Raw genomic sequence first — 11,243 nt, forward strand, 5'->3', positions numbered from 1 at the left:
AATTAATTTCGCGTAAACGAATTTTCCAATTTCAGGGCATGGACTCTATATTCTTCGGTCATCCGCAACAAATTCGCAATCTGTAATTTCATCTTCTAATTCAGGGTTTTTATCTTGTAACGGTAGTTGCGGGAATAAAGGATCCTGGATGGGATCGCTGTCAAAATCCTCTGTTGGATTTATTGTCGAAGGGCCTGCTGCAGCAAAATCAGGGATAGGTGATGATACTCGTAGTTCTGCATCTACACTACATGTCAAAAGATGTGCTTCAGGAGTTGTTGAAGGTCCAGGTTCATCAATGCTTTTTCCTGGCCCAATTTGCAACCGTTTTTTTTCTTTCTTGTTAGTTCATCAGTCCTTCCAAAGCGTTGTTCTTTTAAAAAATACGCCAAAGAGTCTGACTGTTCCCTCTACGCGATTTTGAGCTTCAGGCGAGTTGTCAGGTATTTTTGCAATAAACTGTCCCTATTGAACGGGAAAATCCCTGTAGCTTTGTAACTACTTATCAAGTTTCTTTTTACAGCAGAGGTGATCGCCTCTTCGTCCGAGACTGTTGCTGGCTGAACTTTGTCCATCTCCATAATGATTTGTTTGAGAAGCCGCGGAAATGCTTCCTTAGGTACAGTTGTTGCCTTTAGATTGAATTTTTTCCATTCTTCACACATGACTGGGCCCGTCTGTCGTATTGTTTGCGTCGTTTATTCTGGATAATTGGGAAGAATTATTTACGAGCTAGTTACGGAAGGATGGCTGCCTGGAGCTGGTGTTGAAAGTAGAACTCCCTTTTGGTTGTGAAAATAGCTTAATTAGGTACTGGTTTACATAAATGGTATATTATATTGAAAGATGTACACGTCCGTTCGCGTCGATGTTGGAACACGAAGGCCTTTACTTAACTATCTTATCTAAGTTACAATACTACTTATGCTAAATTAATGTTACCTTAATACTCTAGATTTTATATTGGTGTCCCCTCTACCATACTGTAGTCAGTTAGCACCAGAGATCACGTACGGAAGTGACTGCAGACCTTGATGGTACCATGTGCCGGAACGTGCTGAGATGGCGAATTGCCACACATAGTATGTTGGACTGCTGGACATGCTAACTCCCCCGGAGGTGCCTGGGTTTTACAAGGATAGCTGTATCCGTAACTCCTGCACCCTCAGTGCGGCGACTATTGTAGAACTTTTAGCGAAAATGTCGCCGGGACGTCCTCGGGGGTTTCCACCTTCAGTCTGGAGGAATGCTGCTGGGCTTCCTTCTTACAGCGTACCGTCGCAGCATATAATTATGGATAAAATACTAACAACAGCCATTATTGTATAAAAGGGTATAGTCGTGTGGTATAGTGGATCTAGTCTTGTTTCGTCTAACTGTAACGGTGCTTGCAATATGATCTTGTCCTGGAGGTTGTGAAGTCCCTGTAAGCTTATGGAGCTTAGGTTGAGATGACTTACTGAAGTTCGAGTATTCCTGTAGCTAAATTAGTAACAAAGATACCATATACACTGATTCTAAAGTCTTCGCAGACAACGTCATACCTAAACAGAAGCTGGTAGTGCCTAGTGGTATAGATTAAGCAACACAGTCAGTGGTCACTTACTCAGTTATCATAATTTTTTTTCAGGCAAAGGTGATACAGTGCTGCATTCATTTCTTCATCCTGACAAAGATATGGATTGGGATATGTTGTGAACTCGAGCTCTTGGACCCCGTGCAGAGACAAATAAAATATTGAACGGTGCCAGATTAGATTTATAAGAAGCAGATGGTGATATAATTAAAATGTCAGAATCTAATCTACTTTAATAAAAGAATACATAAAAAATCATCAAACTGTTGTTTTATTTGCCTAAATAATTTAAATTCCAAAGTAATTTCCAAAGCTAAATCAATTAAATCAGAAAATGATTTGACTTTTGGACATTACTTTGGGGAATAATTTTAGAAGTTCCCCGAAGAGCCTAGTGGTTAGGATGTCCACCTCTGAATAATTGAAGGTTGGGGGTTCAATTCTAGGTACGCATCTCTAAGAGTTATGTGCGTTTTAAACAATTAATTATACTTAACTTGATTTAGCGGTGAAGGAAACATCATGAGGAAATCTGCATGCCTGAGAGTTCTCCATATTGTTCTCAAAGGAGTCAATGTTCAGCCTGTCGCTGGCTCACTATAGAGTACGGTTCTCTTGAGTGTGAGAAGAGTTTTGGCCATAGTCTACCATGCTGACCAAATGCGGATTGGTAGACTTCACACACCTTTGATAACATTTTGGAGAACTCTCAGGCATGCAGGTTTCCACACGATGTTTTCCATCACCGTTAAAGCAATGATATTTAATTATTTACTTAAAATGCACATAACTGTTCTCCAAGAAGTTATAGGTGCGTGTAAAAGTAAAAAGTACTCTGTGATTCTCATTTCTCAGTGTTAGTATACCTCTATATTTAATGTACTCTGTGCATCAAACCTACTAATGAAAGAGTCATCACATATTCTTTTAAAAGTACTTATGAGACTTGTATTAATCTAAAAATGCTTTTATACTATTATACTAGCTTCTAAAATTAATAATTGATTTCTTATCTAGCAGAAGAATTACTATAGCATTTTTTAATCCCTTTCATAACTTTATTTTAATTAATATGAGTAGTAAAACGATTTGCGGATAGCTTATGTCACTGATAAAAACACCTCTCGAGTTGTTTCAATGAAAACCTCATTTGACGTAACATTTGTCGAGGTTCTTATATGACATCAAACTTCAAAACGCGTCCGCAATAGCATTTTCAAACAATAAATTTTATCGATAGTGTAAATGAACTGTCAAAACATTTTTTTGTCCACATCTATCCTTTGTGGACTGTCTCACCGAACCGTGATAGGAAAACCATATTTTGACATTGATGCTGTCATTAAATGATAGATGCAGTCGATTCGCAATCGGCCCGCCAAATTGTTTCTTTAAATATTTGTGGTGCGAAGGAGTAAGACACATCCAAACTTTCATATGAAGAGCAACGTTTTAGGCAGCTCTAGATACATAAGGAAACATACTCGAGAAAGCACTTGTAGTGTGGAGGTACTTACTATGAAGTCATAACCACCAGTAGCAATGGACTCAATTTGTATAATAGGTACTTTATGAAACGCTGTTAAAACTCCTCTAACTTTTCGGAGTTTAATACCATTGTAACAACTAAATATCACTTGCTTAGCTGTGAAGGAAAAGGAAGATCGTGAGGAAACCCGCATGAGAGCCTTTACTTGTATTGAATGATAACGTTTGTTAACTTACGAGTTCTAACTTCCAAGCAGCCACAGTCCGTCAATAAAGATCCCAATACTTAGGCAAATCAGTGCCCAGGCATTTGCGTATAAGTTCAGTGAGAAAAACTAAGTCTCCGGAGTCCGAGGAGCAAGCAAAGTTGCAGAATTAATCACAAAAAACAAACGCGTAAACTAAGGCACAACTAAGGAAAAACAACAAAAAATTGTACTTTGTGGTCTGGGGTTCTAAATAGTTACCACAGACCAACTACTTATTTGTAATAAGTAACGTAGCCAAATTTAGGAGACTGTTATGTCCATGTAAATTGCTAGATTACCAAGTGATTACCATAGATATTCGATTTAGTCGGGTTATAAATAGGTCCGTGCTACCAATACGTCATCAAAATGTCGATAATGACCAAATGCGATATAGTGCATTAGTCGTCCGCGATAGCAAATTTATCAACTGTAACGATCACGATTCTTAAGGATATTTCTATTGCGATGTCACATGTCAGTTTACGGCAATCGGCCTGCTGAATTCCGGTATTCTCATTAGCTTGAGAGGCTGACCCTTGCCTTCATCATTACTGTTCACTATGGTGAATTCCTCCGTCTTTAACTGGTACAGTGATGAGGTAACTTCCCAGTAAGAAGGTGTAGTCCCGCCGGTTACAGCGTAATCTATATATATATATAAATGAAAAAGGTGACTGACTGACTAACTGACTGATCTATCAACGCACAGCTCAAACTACTGGACGGATCGGGCTGAAATTTGGCATGCAGATAGCTATTATGACGTAGGCATCCGCTAAGAAAGGATTTTTGAAAATTCAACCCCTAAAGGGGTGAAAAAGGGGTTTGAAATTTGTGTAGTCCACGCGAACGAAGTCACGAGCATATGCTAGTTGTATATAAGTCTGATGAGGAAAAGAAAGTACGTAATGCTTGTCGTCCAGTTTTTCCATTGCTTCTCTTACCAGGGTAATCTTTATAAACTTGCACGAGTCCTGAATGGTTTGGTCGTTAATCAGTCCATGGATGCAGTCGGGTTTGGTGCGGATCTGATGTGTGATGTCCTTCTCGAAGAAGTACCAGGTGCTAAACTTCGGGCATTCTGCCTCTATTGTACAGGAATGAGTTCGGTGTTATGGCGATAAATGGGAATGGAGGAATAAGGGCTTGTGAATTTCTGTTAGGGACTACTTCTAGTTTGTACAGTTTGTGATGGTACGGTGATCGTCTTTGCTTCCATCTAGTGATCGGCTATATAGAGAGGAAATTCAACAAAATAGCTAGGCTGAACTTAGGGACACAGTTGGCATTTGGAATAACATGTTATCTCACGTGTGGCAAATTTAATCTGCCAGGCACATTGCGTTGGGCGGACACATGGACATCTTGACCTTCTACCAGGTTTTCGCGATTTTGCTCAAGAAGCTTATTCCAATTGATTCCACTATTTTGAGTCATTTAACTTCTCAAATGACTCTTTAGGAGAGAGATCAGCTAGTTTAGAACGACCTGGTAGTGAGGAAAATCAGTTGGCATGTGTATTTAGCCAGATTGGGCCATCACTTTAAACCGACTGACGAGTCTTAAGGCAGGGGAAATCCCTACGCTAGAAACTAGCCTTTATCCATTGTTATCGAGGCCTCGGCTGACTACCCTTTTTCGCTACGAAGCGTTCAATTGCCTTGTATGGGAGCAAGGTTATTTTTATGAGCTCGGAAGCTAGCCTCAGCACCATGGCATTTGTATATATGTATATATTTGTTCAGTTATGTAATAGGTTGGCCAACCTATCGTTCGGGTAATCCAGCCGGATAAGACATGACATGTACGGGTGTGCCCGTCCCGTCACCGCCGGGTGCCGCCAGAATCAACCGTGTGCCTTTAGTCCGGGGAAAACCAGACTTTTATACGTCGGACGTATCAAATTAATTACTTCCAAAATAATGCCTCGTGTGTCACACAGTTCGCCAGCCACATTTGCCCCGAAGTTCGGTGCAAAAGAAAAGACACAAGAAAAAAAAAAAGGTCTGTACCTGCTCTATTGTTTACCCATTGTCCCGTTACCCGAAGATGCTCGTTCCCCTTCACAGCATACTGTTTATACGTCGTGATATCCTAAATGTTAAAACGTCTGCCATCTACTCGAAGTTCGATGGCTCGAACTCGACAAATACCTTTAGCCTTTCGTAGTTGTATGTATTCAAATTAATAAAATATCACTTGGTTCACCGTAGAGAGAAAACATCGTGAGGTAAACCCGCAACCTGAGAGTTCTCTATGAAGCCGCGCTCAGTAGTGAGCCGGTGAGGGTTGTTCATGATGATGATGATGGCATTACCGTGGTAACTGATAGCTCTAAACACACCACATTATCCAAACTATTTGTGCAATTTTGCCTACCCAGTCAATGTGTATTTTGGCAAGAGTCGTCCCATCTGACTGCGTTAGTCTGTCAATTTTATTCTATTTCTTATTTACTATTAGATAAGAGCTAATATTGTGAATTCGGTGTACTGCTAAAAAAAGGAACTAGCCTAAACTTTACTTAATAGTAAGAGTCGTGATATAGGTAATATGAGAGATTCAATATTGGAGTCCGACACATGGAACCATGTATCTACGGCATTTTTGAATACACACAGTTTGATCGTTTAGCCTCTAAAATGAATTTGAGCTCCATTATTAAATGTCTATAGAAGGTATCTAGACGTGATAAATAAAAGATGATATTTATACTCAAATGCTTTTATTTCTGGTAAATAAGTTGTTTTATTTACTCTCACAGTTGAGTATTTTTAGAAAAAAAGAAACTGGTATTGTGATTTAGACGGAATTTTAAATGTGTTTGTTACATTTAAAATCCGCCAAATGTTCGCTTCTAGGCCAAACTAATTTACAAGGAAAAAAGCGAATCATTTAAACAAAAAAAAACCTTGTGGCCGCGCAGTTTGCTTACAATCTATTACACACATATGTCATAAAAATTAAAGAGAGTATCAATTTCTTAATTTTAGTTCTAAAACGAAATAAAGTTAAAGACACACTGTACACACGGTTATATACATATTCTAGCACAAGTATTTATTCTAAATACATCTGAACCTAGTTACACAACTTGTCTAGTTAAAACACTTCGGTATATCCTTTCTAATTTAAACCTACTCGCGAGGTTCACAACGCGTCCCCACTTCTCGCGACTATGCATACACAATGCGTGATTAGGAATAATATGAAATTTTCACACGTTAAACCCGTGGTCCACTCCATCCAAGCCCAGGGTTGAGACCATAGCCCACGTCTAGCACGATATTGGTCTTCTAGATTATTTTCTAGATCTATTTCTTCTAGGTATACCGGTTAATCAATTTTTATAAGCTTAAAAGTTGTGGAACTAACTTCAAAATCTATATATAAAAAAAAACAAGGATTTTGGGTACATCACCATTAAGCCGCTGCTGGCCTCGAACGCACTGTCTCTATAATTCCTTGTTTCTCAAGCTAAATTTTAACAAAAACACTTTACTATAATTTAATCTACACTACAACTTTACAAAGAAAGATTATATCTCGAATTAGACGAGAACGCTAAGCTCAGACTGGAATTTTCACTTCCGACCCGAGCTGAAGTCGCGCCTTCAATGATCGTCCGTTCTTTTCCAGTTCTCGCTTACAAGACCCCGTGGTTGTGTTTCGTCACGCCCACAGATCTGTAACCTAAAACACACACAAGGGAGTACGGTTCTCTGGTTGGTCTATTTTTGCGCACAAAACCACCATATTGGCCGAAATTAAAAATTCGCTCCAGGCTCCACCTTTCAAAATCTGTCCATATCAGTTCACAGATACTTGTCGCCTGTTATTTGTCCCCAGACATATGATTGCCATTAAATATTAGTTTTTGCCGTGTTTAGCCAGGAATTTTAAAATAAATCACGCATTTCTTGACGGTTTTATTAACAAACGCACTCTCTAACTTCGATAATTTGTTTTTGCTGTATTTAAAATTTATGGTCGCCTTTTATTTTTTTCTTTGTTTTAGATTTATTGCCTTAGTTTTGAGAACGCCATAGATTCGTGTATCACACGCTCATAAATTTGGTGCTATTATGAGTGACCATCTCACGCTCCCCCAAATGGATTTTTTAATACACGTAATAAACCTCTATGTCCTTGCATCAAACATTAGTTGTTTCAAAAATCTATTTCCTTTACAATATTCACACGCTAATCCTAAATTTCCCACGCCTAGCCATCATATTCCCAGGCAAGACAATAACCTATTCAACTCGGGTATTTCCTTTTGTTAGGGTACTTCGAACTAATCGTTTTATGACCGCGGCGTCAACATTCTTCGCTTCCTTTCTACACTCTAGAGCCGTAGTCGTCAAACTGCGGCCCCCGGGCCGCATGCGGCCCGCCGCTGGTATTCGTGCGGCCCGCGGCATACCAAATAATTTTACAAAAATTATACCTACGATTAAGAATCGCAATCAACATTTAAAAAAAAATATCGCAATCGTCTTCCAGTCATTTAAAAGACACCATGAGGATTTCACGTAGTCCCAAAGACGCGAACATAGCAGAAATTGTAAAAAAAATGCAACATCATAATTCGTGAATTGTAAACTTTTTTATTTTTTACTTAAGTGCCTAGCTACCTTAAAATAAAATGTGTTTTTCTTTGTACCTAACCAAAATCGCAAATAAACATTTTTGTTTTCATTTACCTACATTCACTTGCACCCGCGTTGCTAGTTTTCACATAGGTACAATTTACAAGTGTACGGCCCTCAGTACTATCTCACATTGTCCTATGTGGCCCTTGACCAAAAAAGTGTGACGACCACTGCTCTAGAGCTACCTTCCTTCTAGTTGTTTACATAATAGCGAAACAAGTGAATGGCATTGTAGTTACCTCTGATCTTATCAGAATGAACGTCAACTAATGTATATACATTATTGTACGGGACTGCTCCTATTATGTAAGGCCCTTCACATAGCCGCATAAATTTCCTTGTCAGCTTTTTATCCGCATCTGACTTTGCAAAAGTCTTAAGTTTCACCAAATCGCCTACCTCGAACTGTATTAACTTATGGTTCTTGTTATAAAGAAATTCTCTACGTTCGGCCGCCCTAGCTATGTTCTGTCGCGCATGTTGTCGAATCTGATCCAACGTCTCCCCTTGCAAGTCCGACCCTGTCGCTACTTCAACGTTAAAATCAGTTGATAACTGGGTCCGTTTCCCACATATTAACTCGTTTGGTGAATATCCAGTTGTAGTATGTACTACCTGGTTGTAACAATCTTCTATATCCGTTAGCAGATCTACCCACGAACGATGTGATTTATCGCAATACGTCCTGAATAACCTCCCTAACTCTTTATTCACTCTTTCCGTCGAATTTGGTCGCGGATTCCTAACAGATGTATGCGTTAATTCGACACCTAGTTGACGGATACCTGACTCGAACACCTTCGAAGTAAAGTTCGCGCCTCTGTCCGAACATAATGTTTTAATCGCGACCTGCCTATGAAACTTTTTAACACAGGTTAGTGTAGCTTTCCCACTAGCCTGACGTAGTGGATATAACCTGATCAACTTACTATAAGCATCTTGTATGACGAATATGTATTTAAAACCAAACCGTCCCGCTGGTAAAGGTCCAAAAATGTCGCAAAAGACTCGTTCTCCTATTTCCTCTGCTATTACCGATTTAATCGGCCCCGTATGAGTTTCTAAAACATGTTTTGACTTTTGACATGCCTCGCATGACCTTACGACCCGACCTATTATACGAGACATATTCGAGAAATACACTCGGCGTCAAAAAAATCGCACCTTTCAAAAAATCTACTTCAAACAATTTTAAACCTTATTTGACATCAATAATGAGGGTCATGTTGGGTATCATTTGAAAGGGGATGAAATGGAGAGCACAAAAACAATTCAATTAATTATTTTTCTTTTATTGGAACAGCACAAAAAAAGAAGTTTATGAAACAGTAAAAATCCTTAATTAAGCCTTAATTTAAAACAGATTAATTATACAAAAAGAATACAAAAAATGATCTTAAAAATAATCTAAAATCTAGTGTTACCCCCCCTTGCCCTGATGACGGCTTCCATACGATCCCTCATGGATCTTATCAATTTTAAAATGTCTTCTTGAGGGATAGTGTTCCATTCCTCAATAACAGTATCTTTGAGTTCCTGGAGAGTCGTAGGAGCGGGATCACGAGACCGAACCTTGCGTTTTAAATGGTCCCATAGGTGCTCAATCGGGTTCAGGTCTGGACTTCTTGCTGGCCAGTGCATGACAGAGATCCCAACCTCTTGAAGGTACTCGCGCACAATAATTGCAGTGTGAGCGCGAGCGTTGTCGTGCATCAACATGAACCCCTCGCCAACAAAACTGGCATAGGGGACCACATGTTCTTCCAGGATCTCTGTGATGTACCGGTGAGCAGTCAGTGACCCTTGCCCGCGAGCACCTCGAGCCCGGGAGATGCAAACAAGGTCGGTTTTGCCGTCGGCAGACATGCCGCCCCAGAACATACAAGAACCGCCTCCATACTCCACCGTCTCCTGGATGCAGGCTTGGGCACTCTCTGTCACTCACACTCTTCTGTACACTCTTTTGCGTCTGTCGTTGCAGAAAAGGCACACTCTCGTCTCGTCTGAGAAGAGAACAGCTTTCCATTGTTCGAGGGTCCAATTGACGTGTTCGCGAGCGAATTGCAAGCGGGCTCGCCGATGCTCTGCGGTCAATTTGGGACCCGTAGCAGCTTTTCGCGCCGCTATTTTCTTCTCCCTCAGTCTTCGTCTAACCGTAGACACACTCACAGTTCTTCTGTTAGTTGTCTGGAGCTGCTGTCGCAACTCAACAGCATTTAAGAACCGATTTCTCAAAGACGTCACTACGATGAATCGGTCGTCTCTCTCCGAGGTGCAGCGACGTCTACCAGACCCATGTCTTCAGACGAAGCCACCGGTCTCCAGGAAACGCTGGTACACTCTTCGAACCGAAAAACGGCTCAAGTTGAGTTGCCGAGCGACATCACACTGCCGCATGCCTGATTGCAGTAGTGCAATCACTTGGGCGGCCTCATCAATAGTGGTATCCATCTTCAAAGGTATTTTTCTTGGGAATGAGCTTCTCGTGTGTCCACTTCAACGGTTAGATAGCGAATGACCCCGATTGTACCTGTATTGACCATTTTATACCTACAAAAGGTAGCGCAACTAGCGGCTGTCTTAAGAAGCAAAATTGTAAGTGTTTTCATCTTCTTTTTTTGTGCTCTTCCAGTAAAAGAAAAATAATCAATTGAATTGTTTTTGTGCTCTCCATTTCATCCCCTTTCAAATGATACCCAACATGACCCTCATTATTGATGTCAAATAAGGTTTAAAATTGTTTGAAGTAGATTTTTTGAAAGGTGCGATTTTTTTGACGCCGAGTGTAGTACCGACGTTTCATCAGTGCATAGACTTTGTATCGTCCGAAATGACCTAATTCTTCATGTATGCTAACGATCAAATCTTTTTGTAAATCTTCGGGGACATATAATCTTAACGTATCCTTTCTTATGTCTGTTTTATACAGAATCTCTCCCTTAAGCACGTAGTATTTAGATTCAGACGTGCCCGTTATTTGCATGCGCCTAATTATCTCACTAGCGGTTTTATCCCGTCTTTGATAACTACCTATTTCCTCCCATCGCTCCCGTACTAACCGTCCTAATGATGATTTGAATAGATTCATCTCGGGCCCCGCGGCCTTGTTGGTTAATACGTCAGTGGTTCCCTTTATATGTCGAGACAACACATCTGCTACAGTGTTTAATTTACCTTTCACATGTTCAACTGTATAGTCAAACCGTCCTATATAGTGTACCCAACGTATCATCCTAGCACTCAATAGTTTGCATGTCTGCAAGAATATCAGAC

At 40.1% G+C, this 11,243-nt stretch overlaps 1 protein-coding gene across 1 annotated transcript in view; it reads left to right on the forward strand.

The window, feature by feature from the left end:
• Window positions 1-11,243, forward strand: part of LOC138402602 (uncharacterized) — a 58,217-nt gene that overhangs the window by 16,594 nt on the left and 30,380 nt on the right. The gene's annotated exons all lie outside the window — the stretch shown is intronic.

The sequence above is a fragment of the Maniola hyperantus genome, chromosome 7 (assembly GCF_902806685.2).
Source record: "Maniola hyperantus chromosome 7, iAphHyp1.2, whole genome shotgun sequence".
Taxonomy (NCBI): Eukaryota; Metazoa; Arthropoda; class Insecta; order Lepidoptera; family Nymphalidae; genus Maniola; species Maniola hyperantus.